Here is a 19,478-nt window from a genome sequence, read left to right as displayed (position 1 = left end):
CTAACTTTTATAGTCAACATTTGACAAACTCTATGTACCTATATAAAATTGAATTGCGGTTCGTTAGTCTCGCTAAAACTCGAGAACGGCTGGACCGATTTGGCTAATTTTGATCTTGAATTATTTGTGGAAGTCCAGAGAAGGTTTAAAATGTAGTAAAATATGAAAATTCTCGGAATTAAATAAAAATAACAATTTTGTTTTTCCTTTGATGTGTCCCCGTCGAACTGATTCCTTTTATTTGTTAGTTAAGTTTATTTTACACAAAAGTTTAGATCTTTTATTTATCAATTGAGGCACTACAAAGTCTGCCGGGTCAGCTAGTAAAAAATAAAAACACACAAAAAAATCTCCCATTTCAAAATGAACTGAACAAAGAGCATTGTGCGCGTTAACAACCATATATATTTGGTTGCAACATAGTCCTCGTATCACGCCGAACGCAGGATGCAAATCGAACTAGGTCATCGCGGACACGTCGTCGGAGCTCCAGTTCTAGTTGGTTCTATAACGATAATCCCTTTTCCATTATCGGTGCAAACGTGACCCGTACGGACCCGACGCCGGACGGCGCGGCGGCCCGATTCCGTTGTGAATAATATGTAGCCTTTGAACGCTTTCAAAATGTTATTAACTTGCAAAGTAGCCTCTGCCGTCGTGTTTGTAATTGACTGTTTTGAATAACACAACGGCCTTTGATTACATGAGGCTTTGAAGCCTCACACAAAACATTTTGTGGATCACTACTCGTTGCTAATTATATGGAATAGTAAATTTGTTTTGTTCGTAATCTAAGCATGAAATTTGGGGGTTCGATACATCGTGTTATCGAGCAACACTTCCGGCCTCACATAATAAATTATTTACGAACTTAGGAAATATATAGAACTTATTATTCTTATAATATAATTAGTAATTTCATAATCAAGTAAATAGTTCATTCATATTTCTTTATACTTATAATATTTTATTGGCGCCTTTCGCTTGACACCTTCCGGTGCAATAAGCCTTAATGCTATTTGTTACATAATTCGATATTATTAAATAATAATTGTACGTAAATAATCAGCAGAATAATTAAGATGAACAATGTTTAATATCACCTACTCAGTTTGTATTAAAATAGGTCAAGATGATTGTATAAATACCGACGGTTAGCATATCTCTGTTGCATTCGTATTCTACCCACCGTAACGTGTACTAAAGAAAATATATTATTTCGTGTGGATGTTAAAGTGTCTCAATTGTCGCCGCCAACCTGAGGATCCGTTAATAATCGCCATGTCCGTTTTTACAGTAATAATTCATGTGTCTTTTTTTATTAGAAATTCAGTGATTTTTACCATCCAAACAGAATTGAACCCGCTGCAAAGACACGATCCTAAAAAGGCTAAGGGTAGGTTGGTAGCGTTGTAATAAGTATCAGGCCTCTTAGTACCCTATGATCCCTGAGACCGCTAATACCTCACATCCGCTCAAAGCCTCAGATGCTGTTGAGTTAACATCAATATTCCGAATGCTTGATTGTTAGTCTCTCTGAAATTTTCAGTGGCGCGCCAAATCCTATTTCCAATTAATATCAGACGAACGATTGCATCCTACGTTCGCATCCGCACTAGGCTGAAACTCTTTTACGATTTTCATCAGAAATTGCACGATATATTTTGATTAACCAATTTTAATCAGTGTGATTTATGAAAATTGCGTCGTCGTTATACCGCTGGTTATCTCAAATTATTACACACTACGATAATTGAGGGTCAAAATTAATGTAATCGTTTTTTATAATCTAAAAAAACACGATTTTTTATTATCGATGTATAAATCGAAAAACCTTATTTTGTTGTTGACTATACATATGTCTTGCTGTAACACTGTCCGTGTTAGACATATGTATAGTTGAAATTAAGGTTTACGAAATTACCTTTAAATATAGACAAAGATATTTGTACATAGATAGATGTCCGTTAAGTTATAAGAGCGTATTAAAAAATGCCCAACCATTCTATAGTTCGTTCCAAAATTTAAGGCTATTATTTATTTTTTTATATATATTTATTATTTATAGAGATATTTAAGAGCTCCGCCTTGCCGTCTATCTCATACATTAACGCTCCTTCTGGGAGCAGTTGGGAGAAACGATAGCATATATCGATAATTCTCAATATTCATAGTCAACATGAAGCATACACGGATTTTGTTTAAATTCTCCAAGCGGTTTTTATAAATTTCAATTTAGATTAGACAGTTGTCAAGAAATAGAATATCTAGAAGCCAAAAAACAACTCACGGACTTTAAAAAAGAGATTTTTGCACAACATAATATCGTCGGCTTATTGCAAGAACTCATTAACTGCAAAAAATCACTAAATGCGTTTTTATCTATAATGGGCTCATTTTTGCATACTCTACAAAATGCAAAAACACACTAATTTTTAGCTGGCCAATTTTAGCCGTTACGTCTTTGGTAGAAAATTGATAATTGCAACTTTGGAAGTCAGACATTCACAAAGATTCACTAAGCAGCACTAGTTATTTTTATTAAATGGATAATTATTTGAAAACAGCATACATTACATTACAGAACTCATTTTCAGCATCTAATTAATTTTATCAAAACAGTGTAGTATAATATAGCATAAAATTGTATTTCGATAAAATTCATTATTTACATTTAGTTACTTTCTGTAATTAATCATTTCATCACAAATGCACAATAAGTCATCTTAATGATTTTTATCGATATTAATATAATATAAATCGTAATATTAAGATTTCCATAAAATCATTTATTCTTTTTCATTATTTTTTCCATTTTGTTGATGGCATGATTTTAATAAGTTAACATCGATTAAAAGAACATAGTAACTTCTTGCAGGCTACGTGGTTCCTCGGTTGTAGTTTAGTGAGTTATAATATAGGGTTTGGTGAAATGCGACAAAACAGCTTGTCTAGGGAACACGAGACATAAGACGAACCCGACGAGCGCGGGTGAGGGTGGGTTTGCGCGGGACGAAAGAGTACTGCCTCGCTCGCTCAGTTTGCGGCGAGATACGTTGATTACCACGCCTGTTATAGAAGTTAATGATTTCTGACAAAATGCAACGAAATAAATGTTTCAAACAAGGACGAGGAAGCAAGATGTTGGAGCAATTGAAGTTCCGAACAACCTTCGCGCAACCTAGCAAGCAAATACCTGACCTACAATAGCATCATTCTTTCCACGGGTGTAGAAGATGTTAAATGATACACTGGAGAACGGGCAACATCGTTATCTGAGAATCATACCAGTGGAATACGATTGCCAACTTGTATTTATTGATAGGATGGTTGGTATGGTGAATGGCAAGCCCGTACGAGTTGGTACCACCATCGAAGCGAAGCAGCATACGGAACAATTTAGATTTAGATTTCGGGTCTCAAGATGGGTGGTGGCATTCACGTTGGATCTCTATGAGCTGCAGTAATCACTGTAACACCAGACACGCTTTTGTATATTTTTTTAGGATTGAAGGATTACTGGTGGCCCGGAGGCCTTTCCAGATTCACCAGGACATGTGAGCTAGCAAAGGCTCAGCCAAGAGGGGTGGGATTTGCTAACAGCTGTCCGTGCACCTCCGAAGAAGACCTAACAACTCAAGAACAGCTGCTTCGTGAATGAATCTACTACCGGATCGTAATCGCAACCCGCTGAGAAGACCCGGCGAGAAACTCAGCGAGCTGATGCAAAATCGTAATCGGTTTTTGTTATGCTTAATGCTATACTTGGTTCAAATTACCCACCTTGAGGTGATTGAACATAAGTATTTAGAATTGGACCACACACATAATATGGAGGTCGATAATATGCATAGTTCTATCGAGAATCAAATGCGTCTTATGCCAATATTTTCTATGATAGACCTCTGTAATGTGTTAAGATTGGCTAGATCGAACATAAAGCTAAAAAAGAAAAAAAAAACAGCAAAGAAGCCGTATGAACCTATAGTAATGAGCCACTCTGATACCTTGAACATAAAAGAGTTAAGAAACAAATTAATGTTTAATAAGTCAATTGACACTGTAGGACTACAGTGTTTGAAGATTAAATGCTTCAAGCTTGGAAAAACCGGCCTAACATTGTTCAATATAGGTATGACTACGTTTTCAATTTTAAAGACCTAGCCTGCAGAGCTACACCATTGGTATAATAATATACCTGATAAAGAAGGTCTAAATTATCTTCCTGAAGAAGAAACCTCTGATACAGATTTTTTTAACCTAGATCTTTTTTTATTTGTTTTATGTTTTTGTATGGTGTTTAAGCTCAGTTCCTAATTTTCATTAAAAAATACATGATTGAATGAATACATGAGTGATTGACTAAGAGGGAGAAGAAAATTATTTTTAGTTTATTAGTGAAGTCGTCGTGACCTAAAAGATGAGACGTCCGGTGCATTCGTATCTAGCGATGCACAATAACATCGTGTAATAAAAATCAAACTCGCATAATTATAATTTGCGTAATTACTGGTGATAGGACCTCTTGTGACTCCGTAAGCAGTAATGCATTTCGCCTTCAAGGGTTTTTTTTATTTTTTTTATTGCCCTTGTAGACAGACGAGCATACGACCCACCTGATGGTGAGTGGTTACCGTCGCCCATGGACTTCAGCAATGCCAGGGGCAGAGCCAAGCCGCTGCCTACTGCTTAATACTCTCCACCAGCCTCGATTGAAGAAGGACATGTCATAGCGCTCGGGAAACACCGTGGAGGGGAGCTCATTCCATAGCCGGATGGTACGTGGCAAAAAAGATCTCTGGAAACGCGCTGTGGATGACCGCAGTGGCTCCAAATAGTATGGATGAACTCTACTCCGGTGGCGGGCGGTGCGATGGTAAAAACGAGATGCCGGTATCATCTCGAACCATTCCTCAGACCACTCCCCATGGAACATACGGTACAAAATACAGAGGGAACCGAAGTCCCTCCGCAGACCCAGAGGTTCCAAGCGATCCGTGAGAATGGGATTATCAACAATCCGAACGGCCCTCCTCTGTATGGGTGGGGCAGCGTTATGACCATACTGATACCTTAGAACTTATATCTCAAGGTGGGTGGCGCATTTACGTTGTAGATGTCATTGGGCTCCAGTAACCACTTAATACCAGGTGGGCTGTGAACTCGTACACCCATCTGAGCAATAAAATAAAAATAATATTATGTAAAACTTTTGAGACTGCGAAGTTGTCGTGAGTACTTGGCAATATTAGCTATTGCAAGTTATTACGTCAACTGTTATGAAAAAATTGTTTTTGATTATTATGTTATTATTCGTTTTTGTTTATTTCAATAAGGTTTGATAAATATTTTGTTGTTTTATTTTAATTTAAGAAATAATTAATTCACATATAAAACCGACTTACAGTAGCAAGAAGTCATTAACTTTTAGTTTTAGTTTATAAATAATGTATAATGTTATATGACTACCGACTCTCACTTGTTTTAATTAATATACATTTTAAGCAATCCAAAACATTCATTTTTTCTCACTGTAATTATGTATGAAGGATAATATGGGCTAATCAACATAACCACTAACTAATTCCAACTAAAATGCCGTTTTCCCAAAATAATGAATATGTCACATAATGACTTCTTGCAATAAGCCGACGATATATTCGATTCGATTTCATGATCTAATATCGAAAATTAGAGATAAGATACAATTCAATCATCAAATATTTTGAAAACAATGCTTTCCTAGACTTCATACTATTAGCATAAAGTAGTGATCCCGCAGTAGTCGAAATTCGACTATAATTAATTGAAATTGTAAATTTCAACATTATTATGGTCCTATTGTTACAGACTTCGCCAAGACTACACTATAAACAAATACTCGTAATATTAAAGATAAACAATACTAACCTATACTCATTTTGACTACAGATTAAGTCGTTGTGGCCTAAAGGATAAGACGTCCGGTGCGTTCGTATGTAGCGATGCACCGGTGTTCGAATCCCGCAGGCGGGTACCAATTTCTCTAATGAAATACGTACTCAACAAATGTTCACGATTGACTTCCACGGTGAAGGAATAACATCGTGTAATAAAAACCAAACCCGCAAAATTATAATTTGCGTAATCACTGGTGGTAGGACCTCTTGTGAGTCCGCACGGATAGGTACCACCACCCCGCCTATTTCCGCCGTGAAGCAGTAATGCGTTTCGGTTTGAAGGGTGGGGTAGCCGTTGTAACTATACTGAGACCTTAGAACTTATATCTCGAGGTGGGTGGCGCATTTACGTTGTAGATGTCTATGGGCTCCAGTAACCACTTAACACCAGGTGGGCTGTAAGCACGTCCATCCATGTAAGCAATAAAAAAAAAAGACTTCAAGCAATAACAAAAGTTTGACATTAAACAAAGAGTATATGTGTGTGTGTCAAATACATGGTAGTAGGTACATGTGTAATGTTTTTTTTATTGATTTAATGTATCTTTTATGCATTATTTAAAAAAAATATTAGCATTGTGCACTTCTTCTCTATATTCTCTATAAGTGTGGAAAATTTCATACTCCTCCGTCCGCGCAATTGTCGTAAAAAGGGATACAAAGTTTTCGCTTCACGTATTAATATATAGAAACTTTTATTCGTTTGACATACAAAAAAAAAAGAACACGAGCATAAATCGGTTTTGAATACCGAATCCTTCTCCCATTTTATCGTTTATGAACATTTTATTTATAGTGACGTTTGTGTCGAAACCGGCGAGCTTAATGGTAGGGAAATCAGTCCGTTGTCCGATCGACGAGCTGATGAAACCAATGGACCGGAACGCATCGGGTGTTGTTCCATTTACGGCTGCAAATCTGCATCATCTTTTTATCCGATTTCATCACTACTTATTTACCTACTTATCATAAGACTAGAACAGAAATACGTGGGTTTTTTTTTTTTACACCCGTCTTCTCAGGGCGTTGTTTCCAACCTCCGACGTTTTATCGTAGTCCGTTTTTACAATTTTTCTTTCATTTCGGTTCACTATGTTTTCTTCTCACGCTTTCACTATGACCCTGACTCTTTCATTAATTCATCGTCTTTCATTCTATCTCTATTATTGCGCATCAGGAGTTGGGAAGGATATTCTTTAATTTTCGAGTCTTTCGCTAATTTTTTTACATTTCTCATACTTATTTTCCTATTTTTATACATCTGTTTTATCTTAGTTACTAATATATATGTCAACCATATATATCTTACCTTAACTTATTTATCACCTTATTTGCCACATTTTTACAGAATTCACGCGGTCGGTACGTTGAAAAGATTTTAAAAAATACATTCCAGTATGGATTCGCTCTATGGTTACGTAGCGCAACGTAAATTTTACATATAAGTTGGGATGAAAGTCCAATACAACAAGTTGCGCATGCGCGGTTACATTGTGAATTTTCAAACACATCATATAACACTATATAAAGGAAAAGGAATATTTTCATATTTGTGCAAGTCTTTAGTGCGAAAAAATCGTGGTAAGCTAATAAAATCGTAACGTAGACGGAAAACAATGCCAATTTGATAAGTTAGACAAGTTTATTCATTTCGTTGCTCTTGATAGATCGGATGAGTTCACGTGCAAACAGGTGCTAATTGGTTGCTTGAGCTCATAGATGTCACAAACGTGGACGCCATTATTCACCCTAAAACAAGAGGTCTAAGTCGCAATGTACATCGTCTGTCCCAATAATTAAATTGGAATGTATAAAATTACTATGGCCGTAAAATAGGTAGGTAGGTATGGATGTGCCCTTACCGGTTCAGTGCATCAACATACCAAAATTTTAATAGGTCCATTTTTCTAGAGATCGTCACTTTTTGGCACGAAGTTCCTTATGGGACGATGCGGAGGGGTACCCTAACCGGGAAAAAACGTCCGTAACGTAAGATTTCTTCTATTTAGTTTGTTATCAACAGATGTCGCTGCACGAAAATTCAACAATTCCTGAATCGCGGTGACGAGATGTTACACAGTTGATAGACGTTCTCGTATTTCTCTTGTTAAGTCATACTTACCTGGCGTAGGGAATACCGTAATCATGCAGGCGGTTCCCCCAGGGCGAAGCTGCTCCATTGTACTGCAGAGTGGTTGACGCTTGCGATAATTTTTATTTTTATCAATAAAAAAATCATAATAATAAAAAATGTATACCCGAATAATTACTTTCTTTATACCTCGAATAGAACTTAAAATTAATATTTTTATAATAAGGAACTTCGTTCCTATCCGGTGTCCCACGACCCCACGCGTCTTTTTTACAAGATTAATCTTTGTCATAGCTTACGATCTTGTTTGGTTTACGATTTTTGTTTTTATCAAACTCCCAATTAACCATAAAACGTAATATACAAGTAAGCCTTACATGGAAGCGTGAACTCTTTAATATCGCTTAAAATTTTACGAGCCACGATATTTACGAGCCGTTTCAGCCTTTTATTAGTGGCCCATAAAAAGTTTTTTGGCATACACACCGTACAAAGATCTCAGTCGCTAGTTTTAATAATTCCATTGTAGTTCGTTATTTGGAATCATTCCTAATTGCTTTGACTGCTCAACGTTTCATTTTTTTTCATGTACCTACTTCAATCCTCAGACGTGCCCTTCAAATATTTTTTTATAGATTTATTTTTAGTAAGATTAGTACATCTACTATAGTATAGTAATTTACAGTGAGCATGTTTACACTTTCAACTCTCTGCCGAGAATGAATGCTACCCCAATGAGCTCGAATATATTGCCTGATCGCCCCACCACAACGGAATGGTGGTGCGATCGGCAACATCACTAGATGGGTGGAACCAACCGAATCAATTGAATGGTTATTTAAAATTATTATTCAGATAAATTCAGTTAATTATATCTGAGGTACTATTATCTATTTCCAGGAATTTACATTACACATTAGTTTTACACATATGCGCGATTTAGTCAGATACTATTCACATATTATTTAATATAATACAATCGATAACGTCAACGCATATCCGCGTAGCAACTAAGTCTACACGATAACAGACAATTATAATTTATGTAATATCCTCGCAACTTGTTTTACGTACTTATAAAAGCCTAACACTATTTTACCTTAAAATAAGTATTATATTGTGAGTTTTGTAGCATATATTCCATCTGCACTGTACGGTTCACAACTGTGGCACACATTTATCCATACTATTCAGAATCACTACGTTCATCCATAGCGCATTCTTATAGATATATTTTATGCTACTTACCGATATCCGGCTTTAGAATGAACTACCCTGTACATAGTTTCCGAAGTGCTATTACACGTTCTTCTTCCAACGGTTCGAAGAGAGATATCAGCAGTAGGCAGTGGCTTAAATATGTCTCGGCATGACCTACTGGAATTATTTACTTGATTACGTCACTCGTTCAAATATTGCTCAATATTTTTTTTTTGTAAATGAATTGCCACTACCTGTGTATAATATACCTAATCCTTATACGGTATTTCAAATCAATTATATTTTTCAAGCTTTCGTTATTGTTACAATACGTTCTTTATTTTATTTTATTTGTTACTTGTAATTTGTTGAATTCGAATATTTACTAACGCTGAATCACCAAACGATTTGTAAGTAATATTATGATTGCTAAATAGTTTGACTAAAACTGGCTTGGTATTTTTTTTCTCCAAAATTAAAGATAAGAATCACTATCCAATTTTAGTTGGGATCCCAAATAAGCCGATGAAAATATATCTGTGTTCTAGTAATACTTCTCGACTAATCACTAATTTATAATACTTACTGGTTGTAGGACCTCATGTGAGTCCGCACGTGTAGGTACCACCATCGCGCCTTTTTCTGCCGTGAAGCAGTAATGCGTTTCGGCTTGAAGGGTGGGGCAGCCGTTGTAACTATATTGAGACCTTAGAACTTATATCTCAAGGTGGGTGGCGCATTTACGTTGTAGATGTCTATGGGCTCCAGTAACCACTTAACACCAGGTGGGCTGTGAGCTCACCCACCCATCTAAGCAATAAAAAATAAAAAAACATGCCATATAATTGCACCGCGTGTAAAATAAGGCCATAGATACAAATTAAAACAAAAAACAAAACTAAATAAATCACGAAAACCGCTCTGTCTTGGCCAATCCAAAAAAAAACATACAATCTCAATGATTACACGTTCCGTTACCGAAATGAAACTACGCTATAGGTAAGACAAAGGGATGTCAAGCCCAACAAAAGCCTACTCCATCATTATATAAATGAGGTCTAAAAGCGAACACATGTGAAACCATCATACACGCAGGATCATCAAACCGCACGCACATCACGCCTCGTCTGTTTGTCAACGACTCATTCAGCACTAATATCAAATAGGATACACTACGACTACGATATGCCAGGGAACAAGTCGCCTACGTTGTCTCTATTCAAATATTTTTGAAAGATCTTCAAGATATATAATTGTATTCTAATAGCATTTATGAGCACAAGAAGGACCGCGGTACGCGAGGAATGGCGAATTCTGGTTTAGCGCACCATCCTCCGAAGTGATGACCACGACCACTCTGCCAAGAGTGCATATGACTGAGAAGAAGAATAATTTATAACGCAGCTAGAATGTAGGGTTTCTGACTAGTATGGTTTGGTTATTATAAAAGTTAAGTACTCACTTAGGTATTACCACACGTGACTCTAGTGTTCCGATTTACGTGCTACATTCGTGATAATGATTGATGTGATTTTTTAACACAGCAAATATGTTATAGAAGAACTGCTGGATACTATAATTATATTTCGGAAACGTAAATCAAATGTTGATAGTTATTGTGATTAAAATAACTGATTATAGAGCAGCGTGTGTTCACTCTTATAGTTATATCACTTTTTATTCAATGACAGTAAGACCTTACATTATTTCATTACATCAATTCTCAAGCTTTCATAAAAGGTCTTATAAGATTCATGACACCGACCTTAAAAACGTTCTTAATGTAATACAATTTTTGTCTTTGAATATGTTTTTGTCCCATTCGGTGTCGAGACCCTTGGTCCGTGGGGTCCTAGCGCTATAAGACTTTTTAAGGAAATAGCAAAAAGGTTAGTCGACATCACAGGAGACCGAAGAGCTGGCAGATACCTTGGACAAAGAATTAGTCTAGCTATTCAAAGGGGGAACGTTGCCAGTATCTTCGGAACCTTGCCTAAAGGGACTCCTTTTAATAATATATTTTAGTAATTAAGTTATTATTAAGATTATTTATTATTTAATATTATTAATATTAATTTAGTATTTATATACACGTTTATTAAATAATTACTTAAATAATCTTAATGTAAAATGTAATTTAGTTGAATCTGTAACTTTAACACTTACGGTATACAATTTTAATCAACAACACCAAACGTTTCATCTCTTTACATAGTGTCAGTCGAATATGTGGATACAATAATGCGAAGCGTCATTATGCACATCAAAGAGCGCGAACTATGACGTGGATGCGACCACTACAAAAGCGACAACCAACGAAGTTTCGCCGCTATCCCGCAATTATCTAAATGCGACTCGCCGAGGTGCCGCCACAGATTCGAAAGGGTTGCAGACACAACAATTGCGTGATTGCTACATAGAGCTATTACTTCCTCGCTGCATAAAAATATTCCGATTTTCATGCAATTACTGTCATCGTAATGTTACCAAAGAAGCCAATAGGTGATACTATGAAAACAAAATTATTTCCTTGACGAGCGCTTTCTAGTCTTCAAGACAGTTATGAATTTAGAGTTTACATATTTGTGACGCCACCTCTTTCGGATCCAATGAAAGCGTAGGTTCAGAAATTAAAAACTAAAGAACGTCATTTTAAATTTGGAAGTCAAACACGTGCCATTCGTATTCCTTCCGTACCATACCTACTGTACCGTACCATACCATACCAGAAATATCAATTGAAGTCGTCGTGGCCTAAAGGATAAGACGTCCGGTGCATTCGTAGCGATGCAACGGTGTTCGAATCCCGCAGGCGAGTACCAATTTTTCAAATGAAGTGCGTACTTAACAATTGTTTACGATTGACTTCCACGGTGAAGGAATAACATCGTGTAATAAAAATCAAAACCCGCAAAATTATAATTTGCGTAATTACTGGTGGTAGGACCTCTTGTGAGTCCGCACGGGTAGGTGCCACCGCCCCGCCTGTTTCTGCCGTGAAGCAGTAATGCGATTCGGTTTGAAGGGTGGGGCAGCCGTTGTAACTATACTGAGACCTTGGAACTACTATCTCAAAGTGTGTGGCGCATTTACGTTGTAGATGTCTATGGGTTCCAGTAACCACTTAACACCGGGTGGGCTGTGAGCTCGTCCACACATCTAGGCAATAAAAAAAATAAAAAAAAATAGCATTGTGAAGTGCTCGCCACTGAACCATTCAGAAACGCTTCCGCTGGAAGGACGAGGAATTTGGAGGCTATAAGGTGAATAACGAGTATTGTATTCTCTGAATCCGACTTTATTTTTCCAATTTTAGCACGCCACCAAAACATCGCCGCTGTCAAAATTTGGCTAACCGGTATGGTACAATGCTAATTAAAATCCTTAAATTCAAATACCCTAAAAAACCATACCATATACTATACTATACCATACCATAATACCATACTACACGATCGCAAATCCTGTGGTCGGGGCCATTCCGTACCCTTTTAAAATATGCTTTCAATCTTCAGTAACGCGACGTCGTTGGTGCAAATTGTAATGGGCGCGGTGAAAAGTGCTAAAATTTATCATACCTTCTCGCGATTCGGGAAGAATGCTTTCACATTAAAATTTTATCATGAAATTACTATGGTTACGGTTATGGGCTCATTTTTGTTTGGTCTCTCTCTTCGTGTACTGTAAATTTCTTTTTACACCTATATTTATTTGAACTTGGAATATTATTAAGTCGTTCAAAGACATGTGTGGTACGCTACAGACTAGTTTTTTTTAATAGATCTGGCTTTAGTTACATTTTCTTTTTCTCCAAAATCACGATGCTATTATTGCCAGTATCGAGTTTATTAAAATATTAAATTTTTAAATACACATCTATTATCTGTGATATGAATGATGTAGCAGAGTAAAATCGTTTATTTCAATGGAATGAAACGAGCTGAGATGTAATTAAATGAAATAATGTCGCACTAATCGTCCAGCGGCTTATTAAATTTTTCCGAAACCTGTCCACTTTTGTAGATGCTAAACGTTAATAAATAACCGTTACTACTCATTTAAATTTGAGGAAATACTAAATTAACAAAGTAAAACAATTCAAAAACATAATTGATACTTCAAGTTTCTGCTAGAAGATCCGAATCCATAGACAACAAAAGTTGAACATAAGGTCAGTCGTCATCGGATTGTTTAAAATATTCGTCGCTTCAAACCAGAACAAAAAGTTTTTTTTGGCTTTTTAAACCTTTTGTTCTTTGTTTAAAAAAATCTGGGTTTGATCGATTATTTCCATTTTAATCCAGCAAAGAAAATAATTTAACAAAAAGTTCTTAATGTGCGTAAACCAGTATACGTCAGTTTCTTTATTTAAATTTATGACATTAATTAATAAGTGACTACAAATTTCGCTTTGTCTTTCTCCTTACTAATTAATAACAGCTACAAGAGTTATGATTGTAGTTAGACAGCAAAGCCGAGGCGGATAGATCTCTGCGGATTACGCAGGAATTTAGGGGATTACGCGTTCATTACTGTTGTTCGGTGAGTTGCCAGGAACGCCCGGCTCAAAGCGAGATTTACCGACTCCATCTGGATTCCACGATCAAAACACTCGAATGCCCGCATAATTTCTAGAATACGGCCGTTTTATGTTAATACACAGTCATACCGGTTATTTCTTGGGTGGAAGCGGCGATGTTTTAAATGACATCAGTGCTACGACGTGCCGTAGCAAAGGGATCCCTTTTTTCCCAGCGCGTATTTTATTGCCATTACGTAACACTATTTTCTCCGTGCTCTTTATATTTGAAACTGGGTGACTAAAAATTAATATGGACGTATTTTACGGACTAATGTACTTTAATTTTACTGGGTAATTTAATCTTGATTGTTACTATTATTGCAAATGATTTTCCTGTAAAAGCTATCCGAATAAAAATATACGGATTCAATCAAAACATTAATTTCCTTTTTGAATGGGAATCCTGTACAAATAATCCAAATCCCTGTTCGATGCGAGTTATGATTGGTTTTTCAACTGTAATTAAAAGTTCATAAGGATAATATAGGCTCTGATTTTAAACAATTACGTCATAGTATTTGCGCGATATATTTGATTAAAAAATATAAACAAATAAACAGCACTAGTTATAAACTGAATAAAGATTTGCAGCGTAATTACCGAAATTAATATAAAGCCAACAGCCAGTAATGAACTAGGAGAATCGATAATTATATTTCATTCGATTCAAATTGAAAGCTTCCATCCCATTTGCATTATGTATTATGAATTTTAGTGGTGTTATATTAATATTCACTCATTATACTAATGATATAACTGTATTTATGCTCTATAATAGTGAATTATATAATAATTACAAGTCCATGCGAATTCATGGATTCGACAACGGAGTCATTCAAACAACTTCCTCTCTACGTAACCAAATAATCTTGCATTTTTTCAATTCCTGATTATAGATACCGATATATACTGATCATATTTTTGCTAAACTCGGTATTATACAAATATGGCACATACTATGCACCTTATATTGCTGTTGTAGGAAGATTTTTTACTGGTGGTAAGACCTCTTGTGAGCCCGCATGGGTAGGTACCACCACCCCGCCTATTTCTGCCGTGAAGCAGTAATGCGATTCGGTTTGAAGGGTGGGGCAGCCGTTGTAACTATACTGAGACCTTAGAACTTATATCTCAAGGTGGGTGGCGCATTTACGTTGTAGATGTCTATGGGCTCCAGTAACCACTTAACACCAGGTTGGCTGTGAGCTCATCCACCCATCTAAGCAATTAATATAAAAAGTAAAATTTCGATAGTTTCAACACATTCAATTGTACAAATGTTGAATGTAAATTGTGTTTTGGTGTGCAATAAAGTGTATTCTCTTTCTCTCTCAATACAATATGATAGATACACAAACACAGAACACAATTTATACATCTATATCTCATCAGAGGTGGCCATGCGATGAACATAACGCCCGGCGCCTTGTTTGCGAACACTACCGATTAATCGATTCAATCGTCCGAGTAATTCGAATGAATCCCTCTCAGGTACTGTGTGTGCATTGTTTCCGCTACATATAACGTCAAACGAGTTAAATATTATCGATTCGAATCAACATTCCGGCTGGTTTTGCTTAGAGTTCATCCGGAAACTATGCACTCGGGGTTTCCTTTGTAGATTAGTGCGAAATGAAATTTTAATTGGAACGAAGTTCCTTACGGCAGGCTTGGAGGGGATAGGGATTTTGCTGCGCGACTAAACTGAAAAAAATGTGATAGTAAAACCGTAAGAAAAAATCCGTGGAAAAAAGTGCGTGGAATAAAAGCGTTAAATGAGACGTGCGCAGACGCGACAGTCGCATACACAAGCGAGTAGTGTATAATACCTTTCTCTTTCTCCCTTTCTTTTTATTTCCTAAAATACTGAATTTCCTAAATACTTTCTTGTACTTAAATAAAAACTAATCAACAAAATTTAAGAGAAAAATCAAGAAAACTTATATAAAATTGAGCACGATTTTTTTTGCAATTTGTGTCGATTCTACATTAGCCGAAGGAACTTCGTTCCTACCTGGTGTCCCACGACACCACATAATTGTTTTTTTTTAAATTAAAAGTATAATTTCGCTTAGTACGACTAGATCTTAAATGCTAGTTCAAGCTACCAATATACGTCTCGTCTTTTGTCCAGATTATCATTTTAGTCTGTAGCTCACGAAATAGTCGGTACCAATTGGTGTGGTTTTTCCTCGCAAGGGATAGTGGAATAACCCAACCATCGCTACGTTCTACATAGATCTATAGTTACATCTCTATTATCCCCTATATATTGTAAATTTACTTAACCCCTAGCGTTAGATGTCTTTGTTCGGACCCAAATCCAGCATATAACTGGACTGGACATAAAAAGAACTTGGAAACATTTTCAGGACCTCCTCATGTTCAGAAGATGAATTTCGACGCGGCTTGCAGTTATAGTATAACGTGTAATCATTAATACAACATAAACACTTTATTTTTTGGTCAGGGGGAAATCGCCGGACGCTGGGGATGGCGGGCGGGGTATGTCGGAGTCGACTAAAATCTCCTGTCGCAACCCACGTCCGAGCCTCGCAGACAGAACTCATGAAAAGGCAAAGGGAGCACATCTCTCCCATTGCCGTCCCCCACGGGACGCCGGGCCAGCGGTCGTCGGCGCCACGATCACAAGCCCTCGCGGTCGGCAGGCTGTCCGAAGCCCGCTTAGATGGCGCCGGTTAGAATAGGCTACCCTGTGAAATACCCCGCCGGGTCAGAACCAGCGTGGGTCGAGGTTATCTGGCCTTCAATCACTCGGATGGTCTTGCGTAAAACGCGTGCAGAGCTGCTTGCACGTCGTCTTCTTAGGCCCCCTTCGCCGGGCCTCAGACCGACATATGAGGGGGACCCGAAACACTTAGAGGGCCAGGGCTTGGGCGAGATCCGCCTCCCTGGCCCCCGCTCGACGGCAGCGGGCTTGTGTGTCTTTCACGCGCCCCGCCGCCTCTTTCTGCGAGATGGTGCACTCGCAGAAGTCGAGCACTGCCTTTCACGACTCGTCGTCGCCAAGCATCGATGCCACAACACTCGGCAACGACAAGTCGTTTCCTATTTTTGTGACGTGGACACGGCGTCACTCCTACCATGCGGGGCAGGCGACGAGCGTGTGCTCCGCCGTGTCCAAATCGCAACCACAATGGTGGCACTCTGCCGTCGACTGGGCTCCGATCCGGTGCAGGAACTCACCGAAGCAGCCATGCCCAGTGAGCACCTGCGTGAGCCGGAAAGTGAGGCGTCCTCTGTCGCGATCCACTCAGTCCACAAGGGCTGGGCGAATCGCCTCGACGGTTCTGCGACCAGCCGAAGGATCAGCTAGCCGCCTGGACCATGACTCCAGCACGGAACATAAACACATAACACACACACACACAACACATCTAAGCAAACCGACATCATTTAACAAGAATAAATTTACATATTATATCAACAAGATTTTTCGTCATCCCCTTGTTTGTTTGAACTTTATGTCAATGTTTAATTAAAATCTTACGTCACTTGGCAAAAAACAAAGCTCAATATTCAGATAAAGGCCCTAGAACTGGTTTTATGCGTATAATATCGATAAATATACTTACATACGAATTACGAATACTATCAATTGTTTTAAAATAATTATGGATAGAGAAACGAGATTCTAAAGTCGCCTGCACAGAAAGCTCAACTTTGTTTTGTTTAAAGGACATACATATAAAGCTAGATAACTAAAAATAATCATACAAAAATCGTGTATAATACAAAAACCAAATACAAATACACATAAATAAAATATAAGAATCAAAAACACATGACGAGAAACTCAGTGGGCTGTGTCTATGGGTTAATTCACTCGTCGAGCCCTTCGTCGTAAGCGACGGATTCGACGAGGACGGTGACTGGTGCTTGTGGTACCTAAAAGCATCGTTAATAGATCGGGAGGATCCGTAATAACGTGTAAACACATGAAGTAAAAGAAATGACATGTCCTTCTTCAAACGAGGCTTGTGGAGAGTATTAAACGGTAGGCAGCGGCTTGGCTCTGCCCCTGGCATTGCTGAAGTCCATGGGCGACGGTAACCACTCACCATCAGGTGGGCCGTATGCTCGTCTGCCTACAAGGGCAATAAAAAAAAAAAAAAAGCACCAAAGGACAGAACAGACAAGTCCCTCCCTGTAGTACGCTGCAATGAACATATGTGAATATAAGAGAAGTGGGTTAGTCATAAGGCAGGCGGTCAAATTCATATGCAGATGACTGGCTGACATGCTACGCCAAACCCACTTAATATGAGATAACCAAGAAGAGAAGACCTACAATCGGAAACGTGCTAAAACTAGCCAGTATTGAGTAACAATTTTCTACTAATGTGGTCTAAAGATTAAGAAAGCTGAAAATTAAATCACGATATTGTAAAAAAAAATTATTGCTTAGATGGGTGGACGAGCTCACCTGGTGTTCCTTGATTACTGGAGCCCATAGACATCTACAACGTAAACGCGCCACCCACTTTGAGATACAAGTTCTAAGGTCTCTGTATATTTACAACGGCTGCCTCACCCTTCAAACCGAAACGCATTACTGCTTGCGTAATTACGCAAATTATGAATTTTGCGGGCTTGATTTTTATTACACGATGTTATTCCTTCACCGTGGAAGTCAATCGTGAACATTTCCTTGTTTATTAGTCACTCGTCTATTATTTGTTTTAAACTAAATCCTTTTTTCTGGTTTTAAATCCTAAAAATAGGCAATAGATTAAATCACAATATGAATAGCGCCCTATGCAGTAACAGTACATCACAATTGTGCTCGAATCTTTCCACACTCTTGAACGCAGTAACAAGATGCAATTATCAGTTCAGAGCTTCCAGAAATATATGTATACCTAAGAGATAGTATCAGGAAACAATAACTGACGTGTATTGCGTTTATTATCCATAGGATAAATAATTGGAAATATAATTTTATTTTTGAAATAACAATTAAAAGAGCTGTGTACCTAAGCGAATTAAAACAAAAAATCTAACAGTAAGGTTACAACGCAAAAAAAAAAGTTTTTTTTTAAATATCTCCTTTACCAATCCAATTAAAAATAACTTCACTATTATTAAACAAGTGAAGATTTTATCGGAATATCCCTCTGAAAAGGTGGTAGGCAAATGTTCTTCAATATAAAGTGGAGACTACCCTTAGGGGCCGGTAAATGGGGTAGGTTGAATCTTGTTTAATTTAACGCATAAAAAGTTCCTTCGCTCTGCAGAAAAGGACCTTTTTGTCAAGCACAAGTCATCGGGGTCTTCCTACAGCCAAAGTCGCTGGGTTCTCTGTTTCGGGTTTACAAGAGAGGTCCAGTTTAGCATTCAAAACAGTTAAAAATCCTCAACGCAAGATATTTTACGTCAGGTAAGTAGAAGTCGTCGTAGCCCAAAGGATGAAGACGTCCGGTACATTCGTGTCAAGCGATGCATCGGTGTTCGAATCCCAGGCGGGTACCAATTTTTCTAATAAAATACGTACTTAACAAATGTTCATGATTGACTTCCACGGTGAAGGAAAAACATCGTGTAATAAAAATCAAGCTCGCAAAATTATAATTTGCGTAATTACTGGTAGCAGGACGTCTTGTGAGTCCGCGCGGGTAGGTACCACCACCCTGCCTATTTCTGC

At 37.7% G+C, this 19,478-nt stretch overlaps 1 long non-coding RNA gene across 1 annotated transcript; it reads right to left on the bottom strand.

The window, feature by feature from the left end:
• Nucleotides 1–7,562: 7,562 nt before the first annotated feature.
• On the bottom strand, nt 7,563–9,363 carry LOC101745908 (uncharacterized). Its single transcript, XR_009975474.1, has 2 exons — nt 9,280–9,363; nt 7,563–7,688 (listed from the first exon to the last, which is right to left on the bottom strand). It is a non-coding gene; the product is annotated as an uncharacterized LOC101745908 (long non-coding RNA).
• Between the last annotated feature and the right edge of the window lie 10,115 nt (nt 9,364–19,478).

This window comes from Bombyx mori, chromosome 17, assembly GCF_030269925.1.
Source record: "Bombyx mori chromosome 17, ASM3026992v2".
NCBI lineage: Eukaryota > Metazoa > Arthropoda > Insecta > Lepidoptera > Bombycidae > Bombyx > Bombyx mori.
The sequence above is the reverse complement of the archived record's forward strand: the minus strand, read 5'-3'. Positions and strand labels throughout refer to the sequence as shown.